This window comes from Capsicum annuum, chromosome 11 (genome assembly GCF_002878395.1).
Source record: "Capsicum annuum cultivar UCD-10X-F1 chromosome 11, UCD10Xv1.1, whole genome shotgun sequence".
NCBI classification, from domain to species: Eukaryota; Viridiplantae; Streptophyta; class Magnoliopsida; order Solanales; family Solanaceae; genus Capsicum; species Capsicum annuum.
In genome coordinates, this window is record NC_061121.1 from 179507769 (window position 1) to 179524874 (window position 17106).

The window sequence follows — 17106 nt, forward strand, 5'->3', positions numbered from 1 at the left end:
AGCCGTCAAAAATGCCGTCACTTAGAAGCAGAAGATTTTCTAATGATATATCCTGATAAGCTATAAGATCCTAATAAACCATCAGACATGTCATCACTCTGAAGCAGAAGGCAAAAATCAAAATCATGTCTGACGACATGGCCTGATAAGCAGTCAAATCTCTGATAAGCCATCAAACATGTCGTCAACAAAGAAGAAAAGTCTGAATTTTTAATTTCAAAATTTTCTTAAGTTACGAATATAAATAAAAGATTTTAGGGTTTCATTGAGGGGCTTAATATCTTGAACTTATTCCAAAGACTATTTTACTTCTGTTTGGTCTCTAAACATAGATTTCAGTTTTCAGTTCTTTGATATAGTTATGGGATATTCTTCTTGAATTTGGAAAGAGAATCAATTTCTGACTACATCTTTTATAAGTTTAATCACTTTGAATTATGTATTCAGTTACTATTATCACTTTCTTGTTCATGTTGAACTAAAACCCACAATTAGGATTGTGGGATCTATGATTACTCCTGTATTGTCTTAATAGTTGGTTAGGGTTTGATTGATTGTGGGAATATCTTAATAATTCTTTTGTATTAATTATTTTTTGTTGGTTACAAACAATAGATCTCGCTTTATGTTGATTTGCTTGAACTGAGAAATAAACTAAAGGTAGTAAATTATCAACGAGAATTTAGAAAGGTTAAGTTTCCATCTAATGATTCATGTTGTAACAAGATTAATCCACTCGAATTAAAATCAGTGTGAATAGAAGGTTCCTAAGTTTGAGAGAATTAGGGAACTCAACATCTAGGTAGGTTGAGAAATACTTAGATGAATCGTCGATACTGATAACTTGGTGTTTCCCATAAGTCACAAGAATCCACCACTACAACTATTATTCAATAGAGGATTACTAATCATAGTGATCACAACTCTAGTTTCTCTATATCATTAATTTGAAATATTGCAGTTTAAGCTTTGAGGTCTAAGGTGAATTAAACTGTTAATAAATTTTATTCAATCATTAAAAACTCCCATTTTATCTTTTTGTATCATTTGTTTGAATTTAACTTGTAGCTATAGTTTCTAATTAGTTTATTCTCCAGTTACATTGTTCCTCGTGGATTCGACCCCGACTCCAAAGTTGGGTAAATATATTGACTGCGACCACCTTGTACTAAATTGACTTGTAAGTTGAGCGTTATAAAAAATGGCGCCATTGTCGGGAAACAATTTGGCGTATTGAGTTGGTTTGAAATTTTAGCCTACTTGCTTGAATTCAAACTTGTAAATATTTGATTTTAGTTTTCTTTTATTTCTTGTGTTAGGTAGATTTTTATTTTAGTTTACTTATTACTATGGCATCATGGAATGAACATGATCTTGGTGATTGGAAATCTTATCTTGATGACCCATGTCCATATTGTAATGGACCTTACTTTTGGTAAAATTGTAGATATGCTCCCTGGAGAGAGATGTATGCACTATCTCTATCCTACCGAGAGTATTATTGTTCTTTATGTAGTGGTCAAGATGGACATTAGAGTGATTTCCCAAATGCCCCCTCCCCTATTATGTTAACCCAAATTCCAGTTCTTCTTATGATTTTGATAGGTCTTATGGTCAAGAACAGAAAAAACAAAGCACCGAAATGAGTCGCATTGAAGCTATGTTTCAATAATTTTATATAGCCAGAAAGAAATACTTCAAGACACGAGGGAATGGAAAGAGTAAAGAAAAAAGATATAGAAGATGGATATAGAGGTCAATCATTCAAAGCGCTTTTCAATATTATATTTAGATAATATCTTATCTGTGGAATCATTTAAAATAATGGAAGAGTGTGAAGATGAGGAGCAAGAATCCTATATTGATGTTGATCTTGATCATGAGCAACCCTCGGTGATTTCCCAACTAATCGAACCAATCATGAGAGATGATGCCAAGATTGAGGAAATAGCACTAGAGGCAAAAGAAGAAATAAAGCAAATCTCTTATAAAGACTCTAGCCCAATTCGGGGTGAAGAGGTCGAGAAGGATGTAACTTCGAATTTAGGGAGAAGACCTCACTTGAATCACTTTTCAACATTATGCTTGGTGGATGTGATGAAAGTCAAATCACCTAAGCAAATGATGAATTTTGGAAATGAGGAGGAAATTCCTATATTTTGGAGTTTGTCTTTCCGAAAGGGTGAAATACAACCCCAATCTTGAAGGCCAAGAAGCTTAAATATCGATGTCTATTTAGTGAATTTTTATGATTCTCACCGTTGCCAAACGAACCCACACAAAAGTTCGATGCAAAATTGGGCAAGCGGTTCAAGTCTTCAAAGTGGCGTAATAGAACTTTCCTTATCATGCTCTCACATTTGCCCAACGCACCTACAAGATGTAAAGATCAAAAGATGGGTCGATGATTCAAATCGTCTAAGTGGAGGGATAAAGGATGAAGCACTTTCAAGGTATCTTAATGAATTCTGAGTAGTCAAGATAACCTAGTCGTGCCGCAACATTAAATCAGGCGCTGCTTGGGAGGTAACCCAAAGCATTTTGTTGTTTGTATTTGTATTATGTGATTGACATCAGCTCTTTGTACCCATGGTGACACATCTATATTTCTAACTCTTTTTTTTTTGGTTTGACGTATTGGGGACATTGCAAGATTTTAAGTTGAGGGTGGGGCAACTTATGGTTATTGATGTCCTCCTTGGGTTTTTGTTGTCATGCCTCTTTTCCCCAGAGTCTTGTTCCTAGTAGAGCCGGCATGTTTAGGCGTATTGTATTTGTTTTGTGATGTGTTGTGGTTAATTGGGGGGGGGGGGAATAAGTATCTAGGACAGTTGACATATTTTAGTTGATTTTTCTTGGAATGATAAATACCTCTCCAATTGTCTATCTGGTAACTGTGTGATGTGCATCTATATGTGACTACTGTGAATCTTTTCATGGCATTAGTACTAGGGACATGATAATCACTGCTAATAATTGCATGAACCGAATGGGTAGTAACTTATGATGTACCTTTGTGCCATGTGTGTGTGAGATTCTACCTCTTTCCCATTGTGTGTTAAATCAAGAACTTACTTGGTTGGTCTTGCCTTAGTTGTAGGATAGCGGTTAGGAAAAGATCATAGGCCGTTGTTGATATTAGTCCACTTTTAGCCCAAATGACCTTCTATGGGTGAATAATATCCCTTGATCCTGATTTTGAGCCTGAATGCCTATTCATTTTACTATACCTATCACCTTCCCATTTGCATCACAATGAACCTATTTTGGCCCTGGTCCTCCTTGGATATTGTGCACTTTGACTTAGGCAAATAGCCTAAGTTGAGAGTAGCTACCATAGGGGTGCATGATGTAAAATGAGTATGAAGAAAGATAGAATAAAAGAAAAGAATAAAAAACTGGGTGTGGTGGAAAAATAATAAGAAAAGAAAAATTGTGAAAAAGAAGAATAGATTGTCAAAAGACCGCACCCATACGGAGTACGTGTGATTAACAAAGGAGAGAATTAGGTAAAGGTAAAGAAGTGAGTTCCCAAAATTTAGTGTAGTGCCAAGGAGGCTTAGTCACCTTAAATATCATCGAGTATCATACCGACCCTTAGCCTACGTTACAAGCCGAAGAAAAAGACCTATAGTGATTCTAGCTTACCTGTCTGAAAACCTTGGTAATGAAAATAAGGGCAAGCTTATGGTATTTGGCATACATTGACAGGAACTTCTTTTTTAGAGTGAGTGTCTATTGTCTGTCCCCACAATTACATATGTTATTTCTTATATGAGTGAGGAGGGACTTCTTTGTTGTAAGGGCACACTGGTTATGTTGCTAGTTGCTAACTTATTTGGGTAGTGTAATATTGGTGCATGCATGGTTGTTGTTGCTAACTTGATGCCATATCTTGATTCCTTTGTGTTGAATTGTTGCTTTTCAGTAATATACATAGTTGAGTTTGAGATGATTGACCTTGGAGATGGTAAATATGTTTTGAGCTAAAATGGATGATTGACTGCCGAATGTGCTTTGTATCCTCCTTGTTATGTTTAAGTTACTTGACGACAAGTAGTTGTTTTAAGTTGAGGGGGTTGATGTGTGAGCTAATGCTAACACATTTAAGGCTTTTAACCAGAAATAATTGTAAAGTCTTAAGCATTTTTTGTCATTTTTGATTGCTTTCTCTTTGATAATGCAGGAAAGTCAAGATGCAAGAAAACCAAAGACAATAAGAGAAAAAGAGTTAAATTTGGAACAAGTGGCCATGAAAGTTTAGTTGATGACTTGTCTGATAAGTCGTCAAATTTGTGATAAGTTATCAGAGTCATCATCATCTGTAGATAGTGTGAGGAAATTGGAGCAGAAGTGTGACGACATCCCCTGATAAGCTGCCAGGTGTCTGATAAGCCATCAAGAATATCGTAGCTCAGACGTAGAAGATTTTTTGACGACATGTCCTGATAAGCTATCAGATCTTTGATGAGCCGTCAGGCATGTCGTCACTCAAAAGTAGAAGGAAAAAATTTGAATCATGTCTGACGACATGGTCTGATAAGCTATCAGATCTATGATAAGCCGTCAGACAAGTCATCTGATAAGGAGAAATATCTGAATTTCTAATTTCGAATTTTTCTTAAGTTACGTATATAAATAGCAACTTTTAGGGTTTCATTGAGGGGCTTAACATTTTGAACTTATTCCAAAGACTATTTTACTTCTCTTTGGACTCTAAACTTGGATTTCAATTTTCACTTATTTGATTTAGTTGTGGGGTATTCTTCTTGAATTTGGGAAGAGAATCAATTTCTGACTACATCTTTTGTAAGTTTAATCACTTTGAATTATGAATTCAGTTATTGTCATCGCTTTCTTATTCATGTGGAACTAAAACCCACAACATGAACCAGTTAGGGTTCGAGTGATTGTGGGAACATCTTGATAATTCTTTTGTATTAATTATTTTTTGTTGGTTGGAAACAATAGATCTCGCCTTATGTTGATTTGCTCGAACTGAGAAATAAACTAAAGGTAGTGAATTATCAACGATAATTTGGGAAGGTTAAGTTCCCATCTAATGATTAATGTTGTAACAAGATTAATCTACTCGAAATAAAATCAGTGCGAATAGAAGGTTCCAAAGTTCGAGAGAATTAGGGAACTCAACATCTAGGTAGGTTGAGAAAAACTTAGATGTACTGTCAATACTAATAATTTGGTGTTTCCCATAAGTCACGAGAATCCAATACTACAACTACTATTCAATGGAGGATTACTAATCATCGTGATCAAAACTCTAGTTTCTCTATATCATTGATTTGAAATATTGTAGTTTAAGCTTTGAGTTCTAAGACGAATTGAAGTGTTAAAAACTTTTGTTCAATCATTAAAAACCCCCCATTTTATCTTTTCATATCATTTGTTTGAATTTAACTTGTAGCTATAATTTCAAATTAGTTTAATCGCCAGTTACATTGTTCCTCGTGGATTCGACCCTGACTCCAAAGTTGGGTAAATATATTGATGACGACCACCTTGCACTAAATTGACGTGCAAGTTGAGCGTTATCAATATCTCTTATATAGCACCGGTAAGTTTAGCAAAATACCAGCAATTATAGCGGCATCAATGGGACAGAATGTCCAATTTAACCCAAAATCACATATCTTGACACGCCTTCAACCTGGGACATTCCAAATGATACCCTTTACACTAAGATCAATTTTGAGAATTCTGCTCACCCAAATTCGATTACGTAAATTCCTACAGATTTCTCATCACCGTAGCTAGCTATAAATTAAACCAAACATCCCTAAACTTGCCCAAATCATTCTTGTATTTCCCTAGACAAAACATCGCTTTGGTTTTACGTAAAACTAGCCTAGTTTGAAATTTATAACTTTAAAATTTGGAAGAATTTTAGCATGGAAAGTTTAATGGTGGTTTGTACATAACGACAAAAATGGCTGCTACAACAATACCAATTTACTCATCGTTCTATCCCAAATTATCACGACCTAAACCATGCCCTGGCCGTGATGGGTATTTCAAGTACCCCAAAGAACGGGGACCACCCTCTTTGCCTAGTCAAACTGAACACAATACAAATAGCAGCGGGTGAATTCGAATATACAACAAGATAGAGCCGAGTTTCAAACATATAACAAGATGGTTAAGCAACTAGCTCAGAAAGAAATCTAAGAACTTTAACGTCCATCCTAATCCATAGTAATCCACAAATACTCTAATAACCAAGAACAACTTAAGTAGAGATATTCCCCCGACCATAGATAAAATGAGTTCAAAAGGAATAGTCTAAAACATGAATGAAACAAGACCATAAAATGAGGGCCTTCCAGAGCATAGAAGCTCACCACTTCAAAGATAACTTATGAGCTATCCAGAAATTACCAATAACTATGCAGGAAAAGCAGAAGTGTCTTTATTTCCTGCATTATGTGGGGATACAACGTTCGGAGATGATTAGCAGGGTAAGCGTTAGAATGTTAATAAGATAGGGATCAAATAACGCCAATTCAAGATCAAGTCAAAACTCAATATACATGTTCACATACATACATATATATGAGATGTCGGGATAAAGAACAAGTTTTAGCATGAGATTTAAAATCATTAACCTGGATTGTGTAGCTCTAATTGTCCTAAGGGTTCCCACAGGCTATATGGGTTCAGCTTCCCCAGTTGAAAGGGTCCAGTGCATATTGCCCACACACCCTAGGAAAATCCAAGGATGAGCAAGGGAATGCCTCGAACCTAAAACAATCCATAATATATATAAGTGTGAACTATGTACACAGTCATAAAGTCTCCCACGCCAGTTAATGTGGTTTCCAGTATCTCCCCTCACCCCCTCGGGGACCACCACCTTCCATAGCGAGCTACACAAACCTATTTAAGCTTAATCAAAAGAAAGTATCATATAACCCATCCATTTAACCAAGGAATTATTTATTAAGGCATCAACCACAGGTACGCTTGCAAGCTTATAATTATACCATACCAATTCCATCGACTTGGGAGAATGCCATGACCCCCATTGTTCATTAAATTAAGTTGGAGGAATGCCACGACTCCCTTTGTTTATTAAATCAAGTTTAAAATAAAAAACATAGCCAACAAGGCCTTCAAACCTTTTTATCCATTTAACCATTTATATAATGCAATAGTTTAGGGAAACAAGCCAAATCATGTGTTAACCATATTTTAATCCAATTATGCAAGTGGGTTAGGGGAACACAATTTCCAAACCAAATTCCAAAACCAAAATCATCAATTTGGGGGAATACCTCGACCCCCATCCCACTCACCATACCCATGCATCCCAACGGGTTTCAAAACACTTAAATGAAATGTGAAACTTGCACTAAAACCATAGGAATTAAAATCAAGTAACAATCCTTCCAAAACCCTCCACACAATTAAAATATCCATATGCAAATCCACATGAATAACCATGTAAACATATCTTTAAGTAAAATAGGTTTAAGGAGAGAGGTATATGACTAAAAGTACTAAGAATTATGGAGGGAAATCAACATTTGATCCCTAGATGATCAACGTTGAAAAACCCTAGCCTTGTTCTTGCTTTGAGGAATTTGAAAGAACAGAAGTGTATTTTGATTTATATTAAAGTTATAATAAGACCCTAAAGTGTTATTAAGTCATGGGTCATAATTGGAGAAAGAGGGAAATGACCAAAGTGCCCCCAATTAAAATATATTTAAAACTATTTCCAGTAACTACTAGTCACATCACGACTCGTAACGTATAGTTATGAGTCTTCACAATGACTCATAGTATAGGCAGAGACATGGGGCCTCCTCACTATTTACCCTACAAGTCGTACCCTACGACTTGTACATGAACTTTGGGCCACATAGGGTCCTAGTCGCAACCACAATAGTGACTTGGGCACCTACACTGGTTTGACTATGCCAAGCACCCTACGACTCGTAAAGAGTCATTAAGACTTGTAACATTCCCAGTCATCATCACAACAGAAACAAAGGCAACCCTTACTGGTCACCCTACGACTCAAGCCCTACAACCCATAAGGATACCTTACAACTTGTTACGTGAGCCGTAGTCTGAGCAGTGAGCACCGAAGTCAAGAAATTTCCAGAGGCAAAAATCTGGGGTGTTACATTAACCCCCCCCCCCCCCAAGGATTATTCATATCTAAATGAGCAGTCAAGCCATCCATTAGCACGATTTTAAGACAAACATAAAACCACAATTCCTTTAATAAAGTCAAATATTAAAGAGAGTAGGAATACCCATACCTTAAGCATGATTATCTAATTTGGGGAACAAGAATGGATACTTGGACTTTCATGTCCTCTTCAGCTCTCAAGTAGCTTCTTAAACCCTTTGGTTCCTCCATAGAACCTTTACCGAAGCCATATCCTTAGTCCTCAAATGACGGACTTTCCTATCCAAAATATCCACCCAGACTTCCTCATAAGACAAGGAATTCCAAATACCAATATCATCAATAGGCACCACCAAAGAAGCTTCACTTACGCACTTCTTCAACATCAAAACATGAAAAACCGGGTGAACGGAACCCAAACTCGAAGGCAAATCCAACTCATAAGCAACCTTCCACATTCTACTTAAAATCAGGTAGGGACAATATTATAGGGGCAGAGCTTTCCCTTCTTTCCAAACCTCATCACTCCCTTTATAAGAGATACCTTTAAGAATACCCAATCACCAAACTCAAACCCTAACTCTCTTCGCCACACATTCGCATAGGACTTTTGGTGACTCTGAGAAGTCTTATGTCTATCTCGAATAACCTTCACCTTCTCTGTGGCTTAGTGAACCAAGTCCAGGCCGAATAATCTAGTCTCACAAACCTCATACCATTGATAAGAGACCTACACCTCCTACCATAAAGACCTTTAAAATAAGTCATCCCAATACTAGAGTGATAACTATTATTATATGCAAATACAATAAGAGGTAAATCATCATCTCAACTACCTTTAAAGTCGATCACACAGGCCCTTAGTATATCTTTCAAAGCCTGAATAGTCCTCTCCATTAGTCCATCTATCTGAGGGTAGAATGCAGTGTTAAGGTTCAACTGTGTGCCCAAGACTTGCTAATATGAATGCCAAAAGCAAGAAGAGAACTGCATACCTCAATCCAAAATGATGGAAACTTGAGCACCATACAATTTGACGATTTCCAGAATAACAACTCCACATAATCCTCTCCAGCATAAGATATCCTTAAAGGTAAGAAGTGACCAGACTTAGTCATCCTATCCAACTGACCCAAATCGAATTATGCTGATGCCAAGACCGTGTAAGACCAATAATCAAGTCTACGTTAATCACCTCCCACTTATACATAGGCAACTCAACCTCTTGAGAAATGACACCAAGAATCAAGTGCTCAACCTTTTCATGTAAACACACCATACACTTAGCTACGAAGTTAGCCATATCTCTCTTTCTATTGTTCTACCAATAAATATCCTTCAAGTCATGATACATCTTCATCGAGCCCAGATGAACTGTATACCTCGACTCATAAGCATCAGTCATAACTCTTTCCCACAGCCTATCAACATCAGGAACACATAAGAGATAAGGTCCAAACCCTATTTCTCCTTCACCTCTGCACCAAGAGATGACTTCACTATCTCTTGCACAGTTATACCACTGTCTACAAAATCCAAAAGACGAACTCCAAGATTAGCCAACCGGCGAATGTCCTTCTCCAGTCCTTGATTCTCCTCATCTGCATGAGACATGATACCATAGACAACCAGCTAAGAGCATAAGCAACCACAATAGCCTTACCTGGATGGTAATGAAGACTCGTGTCATAGTCCTTGAGAAATTCAAGCTATCTTCTTTGCATGAGATTCAACTCCTTCTAGGTGAAGACATACTGTAAGATTTTATGATCTGAATTGATATCAACATGTGAACCCCATACAAGTAATGACACAAAATCTTTAAATAAAACACAACAACCGCCAACACTAAATCATGAGTTGGATAATTCCTTTCATTAGCATTTAGCTGCCAAGAAGCATAGGATGTAACCTTACCATGCTATATCAAGACACAACCTAGCATCACACGTGACGTATCACAGTAAACAATAAACCTATCAGTGCACTCGGGTAGGGTCAAACCCAGATCAGAAGTTAATTTATCCTTTAGGTTCACAAAGCTACCCTCGCATATATCAAACCACAAAAACTTCACCTTTTTCTAAGTCAACTTAGTCAATAGAGCGGCAATAGATGAAAAACTTTCCAAAAATATCCTATAATACCCGACTAAACCCAAAAAACTCCAAATGTCGATTATAGTCGTGGGCTTAAGCTACTTTTTAACATTCTCAACTTTCTATTGATCTACCATAATCCTCTTATTAAACCTAACATGACCCATAAAGATTACAGCATTCAACCAAAACTGATACGTTGAAAACTTGGCATATGGCCATTGATCCTTAAGAGTCTACAACACTTCTCAAAGGTGATTGGCATGGTCCTCGTCACTCTTAGAATATACCAAGATGTCATAAATAAATATAATCACAAATAAATTCAACAACTGCCTAAATACCCAGTTCATCAAGTACATAAATGCAGCTGGAGCATTAGTCAACTCAAATAACATCATCAAAAACTCATAATGACCATATCAAGTTTGGAAGGCGGTCTTAGGGATATCTGCCACCTTATTCTTCAACTGATGAAAACCCAACAAAAAATATTCTTAGAAAAACATCTAGCACCCTAACACTGGTCAAAAGGATCATCTATCCTAAGAAGAGAATATTTATACTTCACTGTCACCTTATTCAGCTGCCGATAATCTATATGTATTCGAAGGGAGCCATCCTTCTTAAGCAGAAAAAGCATGGGAGCACCCCACGGGGACACACTAGGATAGATGAAACCCTTATCAAGAAGATTCTTTAACTCCTCCCTAAGTTCTTTCAACTTATCCAAATCCATTTTATAAAGAGAAGTAGAGATAGGATGGGTATCCGAAAAAAGATTTATCCCAAAGTCTATTTCTCTATCAGGATAAATATAGGAAGATCATTGAGAAATACATCAGGAAACTCATTAACAACGGGGACAAATTGTAGAGAGGGAACCTCAAAACTAGAATCTGTAACACAAACTAGGTGGTATAGACGACCCTTGGAAATTAACTTTCAAGCTCCAAGATAAGAAAGAAAACTTTCGTTAGGAACTAAGGAACTTTCCTTCCTTTCCATTACTGGTTCATTTGGGAATTAGAACCTGACCTTACAAGTCTGATAATCTAAAAATGCGTAGCATAAATAGAGCCAATCCATCCCCAAGATCACATCAAAATCTACCATATCCAATTCAGTTAGATCCACCAATGTCTTCCTATCACCAATAAATATCATATAACCTCTATAGAACTATCTAGCTATGATAGAATCACACACCAAGGTAGATATAGAAGGGATTAAAAATACTCACAGGACCAAAACCAAAATTAATAGCCATATAAGTGGGCACATAAGAAAGGGTAGACCGTAAATCAAGTAAATAGCATACACAAGAGAGAAAAGCTGTAACATACTAGTAATAACACCAGGAGATGCCTCAGATTCCTGACGGATGGCAAGAGCATAAAAATAGTTCCTACCAGTGTCGATACTAGAAGTAGCACCCTTTGGCGCAGGAGTCAAAGAAGTAGAAACTGAAACCTTATTAGCTCCAGTAGCAATATTTGTTAATGGACAGTTCCTCTAAAAATGACCAGGCTGGCCACATTTAAAGCACAAATTCCTTCCCTTATCACAATAACCATTGTGCATCTGTCCATAAAATATGTAAAGAGGACATGATGGAGCTGACTAAGCTCCACTAGCTTGGGTATGGGCATCCTGGGTCTTAAACCCACTATCAGCTTAAAAGCGACGATCACTAGATAACTTAGGATAAGAAGCACTATCAATAAAATAACAACTAGAATTTTCCCAAGCCTTCTTCTTTCCTCACTGCCTATTATCTCTACCACTATTCTACTAGTCTTCACCCTACTCTGAATATCTAAATTCTTACTCTGTCTCTCTCACATTTCTGCTTATTTCTTATTCTAATCCTTAACTTACTACATATAAACCACCAACCTTGATATGTCTATATCATTATTCAGCATAGAAGCCTTACATTCCAATATCAAGTCACGCAATAGGACTGAAGTAAACTTCATCATCCTAGCTCTCATACTAAATACCAACTTTGAAGCATAGCGAGGCAACCAATGGAATTTTAAGGTATACTCCTTTATAGTTATCCTTCTCTCATTTTAAGCTCACAAACTCTTCAGCCTTGGCCTTCCTTAACCCCTGGAAAAAGAAATAATCAAGAATAGCACTAAGAAATTTCTCCCACATAGCCTACTAGCATCATTACCCCTCAAATGATCCTACTCTTTATACCATTGGTATGCCACATACTTCAACTGATATGTAGAAAAATCCTCACCCTCTATATCAGTAGCATAAATTACCCTGAATATCTTCTCCATCAGATCCACAAAACCTTAGGGATTCTCATAAACCTTATAGCCTGTGAATGTTGGGGGATTTAACCTCATAAACTAACCAACTCTAGAATCTTCATAAGATGGAGCAACAAAACTAACGTGTTCAAGTTGACGAGACTAAGAAGTCACCAACTGAGTCAGTAGATGAATAAATCGATGGAATTCGGTATTAGAAATGTCTCCTTGTGGTGTTAGGGCATGAACATCATCATCCCAAGAAGTTCGAAGAGGACTGGTAGGGACTACTGGAACTCCATGTAGGTATCAAGAGTAAGGGACCTAGATCGGGTATGTACTCCATAATTAGGAAGAGTTTCATCCACATTGTCCTCGAGTTGGATAGAGGAGTTTCCACGAGCATCAGATATTTGGGGAGGCATGATTTAAAATGAAAATAAATATAATTAGGGGATATTTCAAGACCTTAGTATCTATAGCCCAAAAATTGATCACGAGAAAGGGAAATATTCCTAAATTCCCCGTAGCCTCTCCTTTATAAATATGGCTCACTACACTTTTATAATAGAGACTCTACTTGATGCGACATTATAGATACCCAATGATCATAAACCTATGCTCTAATACCAAACTTTCCATAACTCGAACTAGGTCCTATCCGTGATAGGTATGTCAAGTCCACCGAGGACCAGAGACCACCCCCTTTGCCTAGCCAAACCAAATGTGATACAACTAGAAATGGATAATTTGGCACATATAACAAGATAGAACTGAATTCTAAATATATAATAAGATATTTAATCAACTATCTCAGAAAGAAAACTAAGAACTTTAACGTCCATCCCAATGCCGGCAATTGTGGTCTCTAGTATTGGGCCTCAGAGACCTCCACCTTCCACGATGAGCTACATAACCCTCTTTAAGCCCAATTAAAAATAGTTTCACATAACCCATCTATATAACCAAGGAATTATCCATTAAGGTATCAACCATAGCGTCATATCATTATGCTTGCAAACTTATAATTATGCTATACCAATTTCATCCACTTGGGGGAATGCCACGACCTTTTTTTTTATTAAATCAAGTTAGGGGAATGCCACGACCACCTTTGTTCATTAAATTAAGTTAGAATAAAAAACATGGCTAACAAGGCCTTCAAAACCCTTTTATCCATTTAACTATTTATGCAGTACAATAGTTTAGGGAAATATGCCAAATAATGTGTATAACCATATTTTAATTCCAATTTTGCAAGTGGGTTGAGAGAACACAATTTCCAAACCAAACTCTAAAACCAAAATCAGCAATTTGATGGATTACCTTAACCCCCATCCCATTCACCATACCCATGCCCCCCAATGGGTTTTAAAAGACACAAATAAAACATGAATACTTGCATTAAAATCATGGTAATTCAAATCAAGTAACAATCCTCCCAAAATCCTCAACCCAATTCAAAATTCATACTCAAATCCACATGAATAACCATTTAAACACATGCTTTAAGTAAAATAGGTTTAATGAGAGAGGTATATCCATGAAAGTATCAGGGATTATAAAGGGAAATCAACCTCTAAGCTCTCGATGGTCAACCTTGAGAAACTGTAGCCTTGTTCTTAATTTGAGGAATTTGAGAGAATAAAAGTGTATTTGGATTTCTTTTCTAGTGATAATAAGATCCTAAAGTGCTTTTAAGTCATGGGTCACAATTGGGGAAAAAGGTAAATTACCAAAGCACCCCCAATTAAAACAAAAGAAAAGCTGTCGCTAGTGACTACGAGTCATATCATGACTCGTGACGTCTGGTTATGAGTCATCGCCATGACTTTTAGTTTAGGCAGAGACATGAGGACTCCTTATTGGTACCTTATGAGTTATACCCTACGACTTGTACATAAACTTTGCAACTTATATGGTCCTAGTCGTAACCAAAATATTAACATAGGCATTATAATATCCCAAGACTACTTTGTGGACATCACATGGTGCTTAGGACCACAAGTGATCCCAAGCTAACCCTTATACTGCCATAACTCGTGAGCAACTAAATAAGATACAATAATCCAAAAGAAATATTCAGAAGAGAAGTCTTTACAAAGTAGGTTCAATACAAAACTGTGTAAAATAATCACATTTTTGGTTATACAAAACAAAATTAAAATCAAATACATCAACTCTACTGACTGTCTATGAAGCCTCTACTAATACTGACTATATACGACTGAATTAAAAAAACAAGATGCTATTCGAACTATAACTGACTCGAGCCCTCGAATCAAAAGGGATCAGCACTTGCTGATTGGAAGCAACACACTGTCTAATTATGATGTGTGGTCTATAACTGGTACATACATTATGAGACAATACAGCACATAAACATATATGTGGATCAGTACTTCTATAATATATTGAGTATATGGGGGTGAATACATAAGTAAAACAATAGGTGAATATTTATATAAACTTTTAAATAATGCATACTAAGTGTAAATGACTCACCTTGGGCTTGAATAAAACAAAAGCTGTAAAATCATAAACATGAGTAATGAAGAATTAGTATAAACTTTGTGAGCCATAAAACTTAGATCTAAAAGCTTTTCTTTTATTATTTTTTAGGGAGGTTCTTCTAACCAACATAAACCATGTGAGTTATGATGGAGTCCAACGTCTTACCCACGTTTGGAAGAGTTGTCCTACCCTTTTCATCCGAATAGGACCTTAACTAAAGAGATCACTAGCTGTAACTTCATCCATATTGGGAATAAGCTTAACTTATGTTGGCTCATAGTTCTGGGTCATGTGACCTTGGACGCATACCCAACTCAGTGCTAAATACTACTCCTTTATTGCTAAATGCTCATACTTTAGGAAATACACCTTAAAATAGCATAAGGATTTATAATGAAAACCAGTTATGCTTCTCTTTGCATTAGATTGTAATCAAGATAAACAAATGTGGATTCTATCTCTTAGTTAAGGATAAAAATATCAATTCTTGCTTTAAATCTTAAAATAAGCTTATCATAAAATGCTTAAAAGTATAATCTTCTTGATATCTCAACACTTAAACTTAGGGCTTAAAATTCATGTATTAAACTCATGGTAAGTCATACCAAAACTTCATGCTCAATATAACTCTTGAATTACTTCAACAACAGGTAAATAGTGCAATCTCATTCATAATATAAATCTTATAAGTTAAAATATAAACGTAAGCACTTCTTGATATACTTATAACTTAAAATCGTATGATAATCACATGCTTTAAAAATATAGAAACTTTGGTATGAACCCTACTTCATAACAAGTAAATAGAAATCTTAAATTCATGCAATATGGGCACAAAGGTGAAATAATACCTTGTTTATAACCCCACATACCATAATTAAATGGATTCTTGAAGAAATATTGAAATTAAAACTTGAATTTCTGGGGTAAGGAAGCTTGAATTTCTTGATCTTGAAAAGAGAGGCTTGAATTTTGGGTGAGGAACCATAATCTTGATGTTTTTGATATTCTTGAATTTAAATCTTGAGACTTGAGAGATGATCGTAAAGAAAACCCTAGATGGTTGTTCTTGAGTATGGGAGAGGAAGTAACGTGTGATGTGTTTGAGAATTGAGAAAAATACACTTAATAAAGGATCTTAAGTCGTAGGGATAGGGTTTGAGGTGAGTAAAAGACCAAAATACCCCTCTGGAGCTGAATAATTTCTTTTGAAATTCTTTAGTTGATGACTTGGATGATGGCTTAACAACTTGGTTGATAACCTATCAGCCTAGTCATCAACTTCTATTCATGTGTTGCCTAAGGTTGACGACTTGGTTGATGGGTCATCAACTTGTTGGTGACTTATCAGCCTAGTCATCACCCCCTTTAGTGCTTCTGCCTAAGGTTGACGACTTGGCTGATGGGTCATCAACTTGTTGATGACTTATCAGCCTAATCGTCACCTTGATGACAGATAGATATACTGTGGAAAAATGATCATAACTTTCCACTCCAATATTGGATTTAGGTTAAACTAGATGTGTTGGAAATCTGACTATAATATATTTCATTTGATATAAAGCAGGATACGTGAATAAATATATTCTAAGATATACACTCATCTAAAGTGGACCCTAGATAGAGCATTTGTCAAAACTCTATCGATAGGAAAGTCCTTAACTCATCAATGATTTAGGAGGGTATTATGACCTCGATCACTATACAAATATATTCCCATATCATATACTTGATAATCACACATGTATATACATAGAATAATTGGGTTCAAGTTTGTATGCATAGGAACAACGATTTAAATTCTAGCCTACAAATATAGGGTGTTATAGGCATCTACACTTGTTTGATTACGTAAAGCACCCTATGACTCGTAACCTCCCAATCATAGTCACAACAGAAACATGGGCAACCCTCACTAGTCACCTTATGACTCGAGTCCTACAACTCATAATGAGACGTTATGACTTGTTAGGTGAGCCGTAGTCTGAACAGTGAGCTCCAAAGTCAAGAAATTTTTAGAGGCAAAATATTAAGGTGTTACATGAATGATCAAATGCGATAA